Genomic DNA, 13,721 nt, shown 5'->3' with positions numbered 1-13,721 from the left:
TGGGACCCCTCTTCTTTGTGATTTTTATAAATGACCTGGATGAAGAAGTAGAAAGGTGAGTTAGTAAGTTTGCTGATGACAGAAAGGTTGGGGGGTGGTGTTGTGGATAGTCTGGAGGGTTGTCAGAGATTACAACGGGACATCGATAGGATGCAGAACTGGGCTAAGAAGTGGCAGATGGACTTAAACCCAGATAAGTGTGAGATGGTTTATTTTGGTAGGTCAAGTTTGAAGACAGAATATAGTATTAATGGTAAGATTCCTCGCTGTGTAGGATCAGCGAGATCTTGGGTCCTTGTCGATGGGACACTCAAAGCTGCCACCCAAAAGGCCATTGCTTAAGTATTCATAATAACTTGTTGGGGTATTAAAAGTTGTCTTCCACTCATCCCCTTCACAAATACGAATTAAGTTAAGCCCTCAGGTCCAGTTTTGCAAAAATAGTTGCCTCTTGCAACAATTCAAATGCTGTGTTAATTAGGGGTAAGGGGGTGGGGGAGCAATTCTTAATTGTTGTTTTGTTTAGGACCCTGTAATCTATGCAAGGTCTTAAGCTATCATCTTTTCTGGTTACAAAAATGCAGCCCACTCCCGCTGAAGAAGTGGAGGGTCTGATAAACCTCTTGAATATATATCTTCCTGGTGGTGGACAGGTCCCTGGCAAGTAACTCTATGACACAATTATAGTACCAAAGGGGCAGTAACATGATTGCCATCTATTTACTGAAAACCTCAAGGATGTCTGAACACTCAGGGAGAACTTTTGAGATCAAAAGTTGCAAACTTGGGAATGTCAGAGGCAGTCTCAGGAACTCGGGAAGCTTCTGGGAGGCAGACCTTATGACAGCTGTAAGCCCAGCCCAGGACACTGCCATTAGATCATCTATAACGGGGCCATCCTAAAATGAGAAGGATCCCGGGGGAACAGATAAGTTGAAAACTAAGCATTTCAGAATGGTCCCCTATCCGGAAGTGCAGGGGCTTTGAAACATGATGCACCTTTTCTGGCTCAAGTGTTCACCCATCAAGGGATGTGGTGTTAAGGAATGATCTAGCTTAGCGATTGGGACTCATCTATCTGGACACCCACAGATTTTAAAGAGTTACTTGCAGAACCCGTGTCTATAAATGTTCCTTGTTGCCCCAGGTCAATAAAGAGAGCACATGTATCTCAGGGGTCATAAGATCAGAACTGGCACAGATCTCCCTCGACTAAACGGCCCTTTGAGTTTCCCAACATCCCTAGACAAGTAGGTCAAAGTGCCTTGTTGCTCCACAATAAAGGCACAGTCTCGCTCTCTCAATCTGCTGTCCCACAGCACTGGGGTGAGATGGGTCCTGCTCGGCTGCTTGATTGCAGGTAAAGCACTTGGACAAGTAGAAAATGTGGGTGAAGAACGGGGGATAGATGGAACCAAATCTGGGGAACTCACTGCAACGCTCCCTCTAATGCTCGGACCTCTGATTATCGTGTCGGATATCTCAGTCAATCAGTCCATCGAGGTCCTGTACTGGTTCATGGGCCACCAGTTCGTCCTTGAGCTTTTCATTCAGATGTCTGTAGAACATGGCAATGAGGGCTTCTCCATTCAACCCATTCTCAAGCGCCTGGGTCCAGAACTGGATGGAGTACTCGGCCACACTGCAGAGGTCTTGCAGCCGCCTGCTACCCCCAGATGGGGTGATAAAGGTCCCTTGGTCCCTTCTCATGACAAGTGTCTCCCTCCCTCCCCCTCTCCCCATCTCTCTCTCTACATCTTTCTCCCTCCCTCTCTCTCTACATCTCTCTCTCTCTCTCTCTCTCTCTCTCTCTCTCTCTCTCTCTCTCTCTCTCTCTCTCTCTCTCTCTGTATGTATCTCTCTCACAAAACAATTAATTTTATTAATAAAAAAGTCAAAACAATGGCCCTTAAAAGATCTTTGATAACCCTGCCAGAACTTCACTTGGTAAGGAGCAGGACAACTGAGCAAATGAGAGGTTAACACCACCCTTTAAAATACACACCAGGGCACAGAGGAATCCATGCCCAACTAATTTAAACCCCAGACTCTGGACAAGCTTACAAGTAACCATTCTGATAAGAGAACAAAGTCCAGGGATACTTGATTGGACACTTGCAAAGTCTCAAGGAAAATTAATGGAAGTATTCAAGGACAATTGCAACTTAAATGTAAACTAGAGAATGTGTTACCTAACTGTAACACATTAAAAAAAATCTGAAGCATGACATATAATTAATAAAACTCAGAAAATACAAAAACTCAGTGCCCGCAGAATACTCCGCCGACAACCCAAGGTTGTGACGTGTAATAGAGGAATGGATTCAGTGCCACTTGGATAAACTAGATAGATGGAGTTTAGTGTGGAGAAAGTTGAAGCATGATTGAACTGAGTTGTCAAAAGTATGAAAGGTGTTAATAGATGTTATCTCAATAAGTAAGGAGAGAAGGTTACTTTCCTGACCTGAGAGGAAGAAATTTCAGAGAATTGACTAAAGTCAGAGTTATGACTGAATGAGGATTTTAGCAACTTGAGTGATACAGCATAGAAACTGGCTCTTCATTCCTCAAGTCCACACTGACATTCAAGCATATATCTTTACTCTGATCTTAATATAATCATCTTTTTCCTTCACATTAACTTATTGCTCTCCATTCCCTGATTCTACCACTCATCTGTACACAGGAGCAATTTAAAGTCACTCTATAACCAACCAATTCACACAAATGCAAAAACAATACTTTCGAAAAGCTCAACCGGATGAGTTGCATCTGTGCAGAGGTATGTAACTCTTCAGAAGAAGTGGGAAAGAGGTTGTGATTAAACATAGATGGTTTCTCTTTCCATCAATGCTGCCTGGCGTTCTTCCAGCATATTCTGTTTTCATTTCGGATTTCTAGAATTTGCACATTTGTTTTATTTCTATCTTCCAACCCATGTGTTTTATTTTGAAATGAGGAAGCAAACTGCAATACCAGTTGTTGAGACAGCATCAGAGGATGGGACTGAACCCAAGTCACTGGTGCTGTGTAGTATTACGTACCCCATAACTGGGTGTCTAACCAGCAGAGAAAGAAGAATCCATTGGAGTCTGGTGGTACCAAACTAAAGGTGTTTATTAATAAAAATAAGCAAAAACCATATCAATAATGCAAATATACATATAAAACCAGTTAGCAGTAATAAACCTAAAAGTGTAGGAATAATAATAATCAATAATAAACAAGCTCTATCGATGTCTAGGGGTAAATAAATTGTCATAGAAAAGTATAAAGTTCAGTTCAGTTCATAAGTGCTGATGTATTATGGTTGTTGTATTGTAATCATTGGAGAGAGAGAGAGAGAGAGAGAGAGAGAGATGTAACAGCTACAGTCAGGCAAACCTTCCTTTGCTTCCTTAATCCATCGTATCGGTGTGGTCATTCAGTTATGACCTCTCCGTCCTTCTGCTAGACCGTTCTTCTGTGGTGGACTCATCACTCTGGCATGAGTGGACACACACACAAGTCCCCACCGGCCCTGCTTTAACACTGTGAGCTTTACTGACCGATCTCCTGGTTCGGTCTCCGAAGCCCCCACCTTTCTTGTGGGTTCCAACACTCAATCAGTGTCCACTGGCATGTCTGGAGGGTGTCTCTCCAGACCTGTCTTTTATCCCTACTCACGGGGACTCAGCTATCCATCACTCCTGAATGACTGTGTCCATCAAATCAGGCCACTCCTTCAGTCCACTGAGGAATGTTTATGAGCAAACTATTGTCCTTGCAGCGAAACAGTAAATAATTCAAAAAAGGAGTCACAATATGGTTAAACAGCAATTTCCTCCTCTCTCTTATCTGTCGCAAATGTTCTTGCTTGTTTTTCGTCTCTCTTTCTCATGGTCAGCATAGCAACAGTAATAGTTCGTGTTTCTCGGGGGGGGGGGATGGTTAACTCTTCACCCCATTGTCCATCAGGTCTGTTCATCACTCATAACAGTAGAGGGAACTGAAAATTACAGAATGTTTTCTGGAATAGATGAAAGGGTGGTAGAAGCAGGCTCCACAGTAAATTTTAAAAGGAAATTGCAGTTTTGAGTAAAGAGCAAGGAAGTGGTTAGATGTAGCCATGTCTACCAGAAGGCTTGTAAGTTTCCATGAGTATATTTCAATAGAGCAAAAGATACTAAGATTATAGTTACATCAATGGCTAAAAGGATCAGATTGAAATTAAATAGAAGGGATGTGAATGCACTGAAGAGGGTACAGCAAAGATTCTGTTAGGTAGTAGGGGATAGTAAATTCATGATAGGGAATAGTGAATTCTTGGTTTAGTAGAGCGATCAAGGGACAAGCATTTGGTAGAGAGATAAAGGGGGCCTTAGAGGGATGGTTCTAGGCAGTGAAAGTCTCAGTACTGGCCTGAGCCACGTACTATAGGCTGAAGTGAACCATAATGAACTGATCTACTGAGATTTTCTAGCAACTTTTAGCATTTTTAGCAAGATTGAGAATATGAACTTCCGAGCAAACAACAGCAAATAGATTGCAAAGTAGAGGGAGGAAGAGACCATTGTGAGGATCTCTGTTAAAGATCAGCTTCATCAGGTTTGAATTAAAGATGATGTATAATGAGGAAATCAGAAGTCAATGATGTCAGTTTCCTTTAAATTGCAAAACCCCGTTAACATTTTCCTCCTAAACATACAACTGAGGTGAGAATATGACTCATTCACAACATTGAAGAAAATGAAGTTACTCAGTGTTTCTCTATCTTCGGAAAGTGTGACTGCATGTGTGTGAGAAAGAGAGGGAGAGAGACACCTGCAAAGGTGATAAATGTAAGCTTATCTTAAAAATACGTTTGCATCTGAAGCCATTCTCCTCCAAAAGATTCTCCAAATGCAAAAAGAAAAGTATATCAGCATAATTGTTCCAAAATAAAGAGGGTGCAGAATAGATTCACAAGAATGTTGCTAGGACGAGAGGACTTGAGACAGATTGGAATGGCTGGCATTGTTTTGTGTGAGTTCCCCTAACTTCTATACCACATGAATGCCTGGGCTTAAAGCACTGAGAAGTCTTTTGAATGGAAACTGTGTCATTACAGAGTGTACATATGAAGGTCAATGGCCAAGTTCATGGGTGCTAAGGCACCTGAGAATTGTGGAGAAAGATCAGGATCTCTGCATATTGGTGCGGGAGGAGTTTGTCTTCAGCTTTTCGGATGAGGATGAATCAGGGTCAAGCCCAGCTGGTCATTCAATTAGATCATGGCTGAACCATTGTTAGCCTTAGTATCACTTTTCATAATCTCCCCACATGCCTTGGTTCCGTTGTATTTCAAATGTCTGTCGATCTCCACTTTTGATGAATTCTATTACTTTACCTCCGCAGCTCTTGAGGGCAAAAATTTCATAGAGTCACAAGCGTTCTGAGAAACAAAATTGCACCTTACCTGTTTGAAATGTGTGTCTTCATTCCAAACCATCTCCAATTGTTGCATTTTCTTTTTGACAGTCCCTACTGTTACTTGATTATAAGACTGCAAGACCATAAGATATAGGAGCAGAATTAGGCCATTTGGCACATCAAGTCTTTTCTGCAGTTTCATCATGTCTGATCCATTTTTCCTCTCAGTCACAGTCTTCTGCCTTCCCATGCCCACCCCCCCCCCGAATCCCTTCATGCCCTGTCCAATCAAGAATCTATCAACCTCTTCCCTGAATATACATAAATACTGGGCCTCCACAGCTGCCTGTGGCAAAACAATCCACAGATTCACCACTTTCTGGCTAAAGAAGTTCCTTCTCATCTCCATTCTAAAAGGGCGCCCCTCTATTCTGAGGCTGAGTCCTCTGTCCTAGACTCTCCCACCATAGGAAACATCCTCTCCATATCCACTCTATCAAGGCCTTTCACCATTCGATAGGTTTCAATGAAGGCACCCCCCCCCATTCTTCTGAATTCCAGTGAATACAGACTCAGAGCCATCAAGTGCTCTTCATTTTTGTGAAACTCCTTTGAACCCTCTCCTGTTTCAGCTCATCCTTTCTAAGATGAGAGGCCCAAAATTTCACACAATACTCTAATTGAAGCCTCACCAGTGCTTTATAAAGTCTCAAAATTACATCCTTGCTTTTATATTCTAGTCCTCTTCAAATGAATGTTAACATTGCATTTGCCTTCCTCACCACCGACTCAACCTGCAAATTAACCTTTAGGGAATCCTGCACAAGGACTCCCAAGTCCCTTTGCACTTCAGTTATTTGTATTTTCTCTCCATTTAGAAAATAGTCTACCCCTTTAATTTCTTCTACTGAAGTGCATGACCATTCACTTCCTGACACAATATTTTATCTGCCACTTCTTTGCCCATTCTCCCACTCCATCTAAGTCCTCCTGTAGCCTCTCTACTTCCTCAAAGCTACCTGCCCTCCACCTATCTTTGAATCATCTGCAAACTTTGCAAAAAATCCATCAATTCTGCCATCCAAATCAATGACATATAACATAAAACAATCGGTCCCAACACAGACCCCTGTGGAACACTACTAGTCACCAGTTGTCAACCAGAAAAGGCTCCCTTTATTCCCACTCTTTACCTCCTTCCAATCAGCTGCTGAGTTATTCATGCTAGAATATTTCCTGTACTACAATTGGCTCGTAGCTTGTTAAGCAGCCTCATGTGTGTTACTTTGTTAAAGGCCTTCTGAGGATCCAAGTTCCTTTGTCTACCCTGCTTGTTATTTCTTCAAAGAATTCCAATAGATTTGTCAGGCAAAATTTTCCCTTGAAGAAACCATGCTGACGACAGCCCATTTTATCATGTGCCTCCAAGTACCCTAAAACCATATCCTTAACAAATGACTCCAACATCTTTCCAACCACTAAGGTCAGACTAACTGGCCTATAGTATCCTTCCTTCTGCCTCTCTCCCTTCTTGAAGAGTCAAGTGACATTTACAATTTTCCAGTCTTCCAGAATCTAAGTGATTCTTGAAAGATCATTACTAATGTCTTCATAATCTCTTCAGCCACCTCTTTCAGAACCCTGGAGTGTACACCATCTGGTCCAGGTGATGTATCTACCTTCAGACCTTTCAGTTTCCCAAGAAACTTCTCTATATCAATGGTAACTTCACACACTTTATGACCCCTGACACCTGGAACACCCACCATACTGCTAGTGTCTTCCACAGTGAACAGTGTTGCAAAATACCTGTTCAGTTCATCCACCATTTCCTTGGACCCCATTACTATCCCTCCAGCATCATTTTCCATCGGTCTGATATCCACTTTCACCTCACTTTTACACTTCATGTATCTGAAGAAACTTTTGGTATTATTTAATATTATTGGCTAGCTTACTTCTATATTCCATCTTTACCTTCTTAATGACTTTTTTAGTTGCCTTCTGTTGGTTTTTAAAAACTTCCCAATCCTCTAACTTCCCACTATTTTTTGCTCTATTATATACCCTCTCTTTGGCTTTTATGTGGGCTTTGACTTCTCTCATTAGCCACAGTTGTACCATCTTGCCTTTGGAATGCTTCTTCCTCTTTGGAATGTATACATCCTGTGCCTTCTAAATTGCTTCCAGAAATTCCAACCATTGCTGCTCTGCTGTCAGTGTTGCATCCAACCAATTCTGGCCAACTCCTCTTTCATACCTCTGTAATTCCCTGATAGATTTGACTTTTGCTTCTCCTTCTCAAATTTTAGGGTGAATTTGATCATATTATGATGACTTCCTCTAAGGATTCTTTTACTTTAAGTTCACTAATCAGTTCCAGTTCATTATACTCTGTTGTTCAGTGTAATGACAGTTAGGGATTACTATTCCCTGTTACTTCTTATGTCCACCAAACACATATCGAGCCATTGAGCCAATATCATGCTTCATCTGTACAGTAACTTGCCCCTTTATTAACAGATATTCTCCATCTCTTTTTCCTCTCAATCTATCATTCTGGAATGTCAATTACCCTTGAAAGTTCAACCGTAAACCTTAATTACCTTGCAACTGCACATCTGCAGCCCTTTGCCATCAAATCAAAGTATTTGGGAACAGAATGACTTGTATTCTAGTCATCTTGAAATGAATGCTAACATGGCATTTGCTCACTTTACCTTTAGGGAGTACTGTGCAAGGACTCCCAAATCCCTCTGCACCTCTGATTATTGAATTTTCTCCCAATTCAGAAAATCAGCTACATCTTTATCCCTCCTACCAAAGTGCATCCCACTCTTTGCCTCCTGCTAGTCAGAAATCTTCTATCCATGCTAGCATCTTTCCTGTGATATCATGGACTCTTATCTTGCTAAACAGCTTCATGTGTGGCACCTTGTCAAAGGCCTTTGGAAAATCCAAGTAAACAACATCCACTAACTTTCCCTTGTCTATCGTGTTTGTTATTACCCCAAAGAATTCCAACAGATTTGTCAGGCAAGATTTCCCCTTAAGGAAACCATGCTGACTTTGGCCTAATTTATCATGTGCCTCCAAGTACCCTGAAATATTATCCTTAATAATTGACTCCAATATCTGCCCAGCCATTGAAACCAGGCTAACTGGCCTATAATTTCTTTTCTTCTATCTCTCTCACTACTTAATACAACCAGTTGCCAATTACATTTTGACTGTTTAACCCAGCCACCCCCCCAACCCTCATCTCCACCCCCTCCCCCTCTCCACCCCCTCCTTCTCCCCCTACCCCTCTCCCCTCCACCAACCAACTGAATAGTAGTGCGTACACAGACAGAGCATTCCTATTTTAACAGAAGATCTTTTAAGTTAGATATCAAATTTGTCCACATTAAGATTGTGTTTGGTCGTGCATCATTTACTCTTGCTGATGATAATTCCAGGTAAGAAATATCTAAAGAGCTCCGAAGCCAGTGAGTATTTGAAATATCATGAGGAGGTTTCCAACGCTGGACTACAATCTTCTTAGCTGCAGTCAGGCCTGTCAGCCAGATTTTGCGTGTTTTTTTCCATAAGGGAAAGGTGGGAGTCATCATTTAGAAGATGTGCAGCGGGGTCCATTGGTAATTGTACCCCTGTTAGTTCTGTAAGAGTACTGATAACCTTCCCCACAAACCAAAAACCCCTGGACATTCCCATACTACATGTATAAAAGAGCCAACGGTTCCATGGGGGCAAAATGAGCAATATGGGTCAGGAACCAGTCCCATTTGATGTCCAATTCTCGGTGTTAGATATGCTCTATGACAAAATTTCAAATGTATATACAGATGATTTGGGTTTTTCAAAGGACCGGCAGCATTATCCCAAATTGCATCCCAGTCTAAGTCTTGTCCCAATTCAGATATGTCCCTATCCCAGGCTTTCATTCCTGATGTGGGCATATCTTTCTGGGAGTTTAATTTATCATAGATATATGACACTATCTGGCTTGGAGCACTCTGTATCCAACTTAAAATGGGATGGTCCTTTAAATCGGATCCCCAGAGAACCCTTGGGCTTTACAAGCTGAACTTACTCTAAAGTAGAAGAAAAGAGAGTGTTTATCAATATTATATCGAGATACCAGTTCTTGAAAGCTAAGGATAGTACTTGCCCCATTAATATCTTGAAGAGTAGTAATACCTTTATCCTCTCAAGTTATGTTAGTGAGTGGTCCCCCCCCCCAAGATAGAAAATGATTATTGTTCCATAATGGAGATGATTTGCACCATACACCTTTAAATTTTAGGAATTTTTCTGCTGCTCTAAACACTTGTAGCATATGGGTTAAAATTGGACCATAATACAAATCACATTTTTTGGTAGACATACCTATAAAGAGAAAGTTCTTCAACCTTATTGATGCTTTTAGCTCTTGTTCTATATTTTTCCATGATGAAACTTTATCCTCCTCCATCCAATAGCTAAGACTTTTTAATACAAATGCCCAGTGATACAGTTTAAAATTTGGACATACCAATCCCCTATCCGACTTTTTGAATTGTAGAGCTGACCACTTTATATTGGGTCATTTACTGTTCCAAACATAGCATCGTAGTAAGGAGTCCAGTTTTGACCAATATCCTGCTGGAGGCGCAAATGGGATCATTGAGCTGATAAAATTAATGCGGGGTAAGATGTTCATTTTAATGACCGATATACGGGCTGGGTCTGATGCTGGCAGGTGTCTCCATCTATTAATATCTTCTATGTTTTTTCAAAATTAAAGAGTAATTTGTTTTAGCCACAGACGATAGGGACGTATTAACTTTAATACCCAAGTGGAGGACCTCATTTGTAACATTAATCTGGGGAGGGAGAGACACCTTACTTTTATCTGTATTAATCAGCATCAGTGCTGATTTTGACAGATTAACTTTGTATTCTGAAAGAAATCCAAATTGGTTCAATGTTTTTACTTTTTATATATTTGAAAACACTTTTGGTGTCCTCTTTGAAACTATTGGCTAACTTAGCTTCATAGTTCATCTTTTCTTTCCTTGTGACTTTTTTTGTTGCCTTCTGTTGGTTTTTTAAAGCTTCCTAATCCTCTAACTTCCCCCTAATTTTTGATCTGTTTTACACCTTCTTTGCATTTAATTCACTTCAGGGAGATTCGGAACCTGAGAAAAGTGCAACTCCTGTGACAGGTAGGTTTGATGTTACAGTGAAAAATTTCAAGTTGTAAAGTACTTGATGTAAATTGGCTTGCCTGTAGAAGGCACGGGACTGTAGTAGATGGATACTATTCCACCTGGCAGTTGGTGACTTGTGAGATCCTGCAAGGATCAATTCTGGTGCTCCTGTTCTTTGATTCTTATAAATAACTTGGATGAGAATGTGGAGGGCTGGGTTAGTAAGTTCGTGGATGACACAGAGGTCGGAGGTGATGTGGATAGTTTAGATGGTTATTGTAGATTACAACAGGATATTCACCGGATGCAGAGTTGAACAGAGAAGTGGCAAATGGAGTTCATTCTGGAAAAGCATAAGGTGATACTCCTTGGAAGATTGAACTTGAAGGCGGAGTACAAGGCGAGTAGCAGAATTCTTAACAGCATGGAGAAACCGAGGGATCTGAGTTCCAAGTCCACAGAACCCTCAAAGTATTCGCACAAGTTGATAGGGTGATTAGGAATGGATATTGTGTGTTGGCCTTCGTTAGTTGGGCGACTGAGTTCAAGAGTCAGGAGGTTATTTTGCAATTCCATAAAAACTCTGGTTAGACCACCCTTAGAGTATTGCGTTCAGCTCCAGTTGCTTTAGGGAGGGCACAGAGTAGACTTATTAGGATACTGCCTGGATTACAGAATGCCTTATGATGAAATGTTGAGCAAATTTGGGCTTTTCTCTTTCGAGCCACAGAGGATAAGAGGCCACTTGATAGAAGTGTGTAAGATTATGAGAAGCAGTGGACAGCTGGCACCTTTTTCCCAGGGTGGCAATGGACAACATGAGAGGACATGCATTTAAGGGGAGTGGGGCAAAGTTTAGAGGAGATGCCAGAGGAAGGCATTTTACACAGGAAATAGTGGGTGCCTGCAACACACTGCCGGGGATTGGGGAAGAGTTTGACACAAAAGGGACACTTAAGAGACTCTTAAATAGGTACATAGATATAAGAAAAATAGAGGGTTATGGGTTGTGTAGGAGGAAAGGCTTTGAATGATCTTGGAGTACATTTATATAGGTCAGCACAAAACCTTGAGCAGAAGGGCCCATAATGTACTGTACTGTTCTATGTTCTACCATCTAAATGCCAGCCAAGGATGACTGTGGCAACACTCTAATCCCTTTACTATAGTCTGGACATTTGAAACAAACTCAGACAGAATATTGAATCCTAAACCATTGCGTAACTTAGAACTAAATCTGAAAAGGAAACATATTTTGATATATTTCATGTAACAGAAAAGCTATCAGAGATGTTGCTTAATCGCTGACTTCTTTCAGCATTCTGTTTTTGTTTTCCAAGTTACCATTGTTGAAAGTAAACTTTTATCAAACTATCAACTGGAGTCTGACTGAAAATGACAAGCTTTCTTTCTTCCCATCAGGGGTTCCAGTGATCTTGGAGGTGAACCAGTCGCATCTCGTCAGTGTCTGGAGAGGGGAGTCAGTCACGTTGAACTGCATATTTACTCATAATGTATCTGAGGCTGACTGGTTCACCATTTCCTGGTATAGGAAATCACCAGGGACTACTGATGTTCGTTACAAAGGGAATAATACGCATTGTGTCCCTGATGTTTGTCTGCATGGATTCAAACGCTGTAATGCATCACTAAAGATTGAACATGTCTTCTTTAATCACTCTGCTAATCGCTACACCTGTACCATGAGGGTACCTAGTGTCTACCCACCAGTAGAGGCAAAAGGCCAAGGAACACTGCTGCAGGTTTATGGTAAACTTTTTTTGTCATTCTACAAGTATAGTTTCTGCAATGTGAATCAGTGTCAGAATCAGGTTTATTATCAGTGACATATGTAGTGGAATTTGTTGTTTTGTGGCACTAGTACAGTGCAAGGCATAAAAATAACAAGTTAAAGTAAAATTTAAAATAAACAAATTGTGCAACAGAGGAATAGTGAGGTGGGTTCATGGACTGTTCAGAAACCAGATGGTTGAGGGAAAACAGTTGGCTTAAAATGTTGAGTGTGTGTTTTCAGGTTCCTGTATCTCTTCTCCGATGCTGATAATAAGAGGAGGGCATGATCTGGATGGTAAGGGTCCTTTATGATGGATGCTGCCTTTCTGAGGCACCACCTTTTGAAGATGTCCTCGATAGTGGGGAAGCTGGTGCCCATGGTGGAGCTGGCTGAGTCTACAGCCCTCTGCAGCCTCTTTACATCCTGTGCATTGGAGCCTCCATGCCAGATACAACTAGTCAGAACACTCTTCACAGTACATCTGTGGAAATGTATGCATATTAATTACAATTAATATGACATAAGATAGCTTTGGCAGGATTAAAGAATATCCAAAAAGATTTTATGTACCTTAAGGGAAACAAAGTAAATCGAGACAGAATAGCGCAGAATAGGATCAAAATGTGCAGCTTGTGTGAAGACTTAGGAAAAAGGCAGGAATGAAAATTTCTACTCTGTTTTTGCCGTGGAAAAAATCATGAATATATGGGAAAGAGGGGATGTTAATAGGGTTTTCTTGAGGATAGTCCATACTACTGTAGAGAAGATGCTGGAAGTCTTAAAAAGTACATCCTAGAACACTGTGGAATGCTAGAGAAGAAATTGTGAGGGTCCTGGCTGAAATATTTGCACAGTCTTTAGCCACGGGTGAGGTGCTAGAAGACTAGGGGGAAGCGAATATTGTGCCTTTCTTTAAGAACGACTGCAAAGAAAAACCAGGGAACTATAGACCAGTAATTTTGACATGGTAGGTATGTTATTGGAGAGAATGCTGAGGGATAAGATATGCATGCATATGGAAAGACATGGGTTGATTAGAGATAGTTGGCATGGCTTTGTGCATGGCAGATTATTTCTTATGAGTCAGAATCAGGTTTAATATCACTGGCATATGTCATGAAACTGGTTAACTTAGCAGCAGCAGTACAATGCAATACATGATAATATAGAAAGAAAAAATAAATAAGTAAATCAATTACATTAAGTGCATATATGTATATTAAATAGTTAAATTAAAAATAGTGCAAAATGGAAATAATTTTAAAAATTAGGTAGTGTTCATGGGTTCAATGTCCATTTAGGAATCAGATGGCAAAAGCTGTTCCTGAATCGCTGAGTGTGTG

Source organism: Hemitrygon akajei, chromosome 26, assembly GCF_048418815.1.
Source record: "Hemitrygon akajei chromosome 26, sHemAka1.3, whole genome shotgun sequence".
NCBI lineage: Eukaryota > Metazoa > Chordata > Chondrichthyes > Myliobatiformes > Dasyatidae > Hemitrygon > Hemitrygon akajei.
This window is presented reverse-complemented; position numbering follows the sequence as displayed.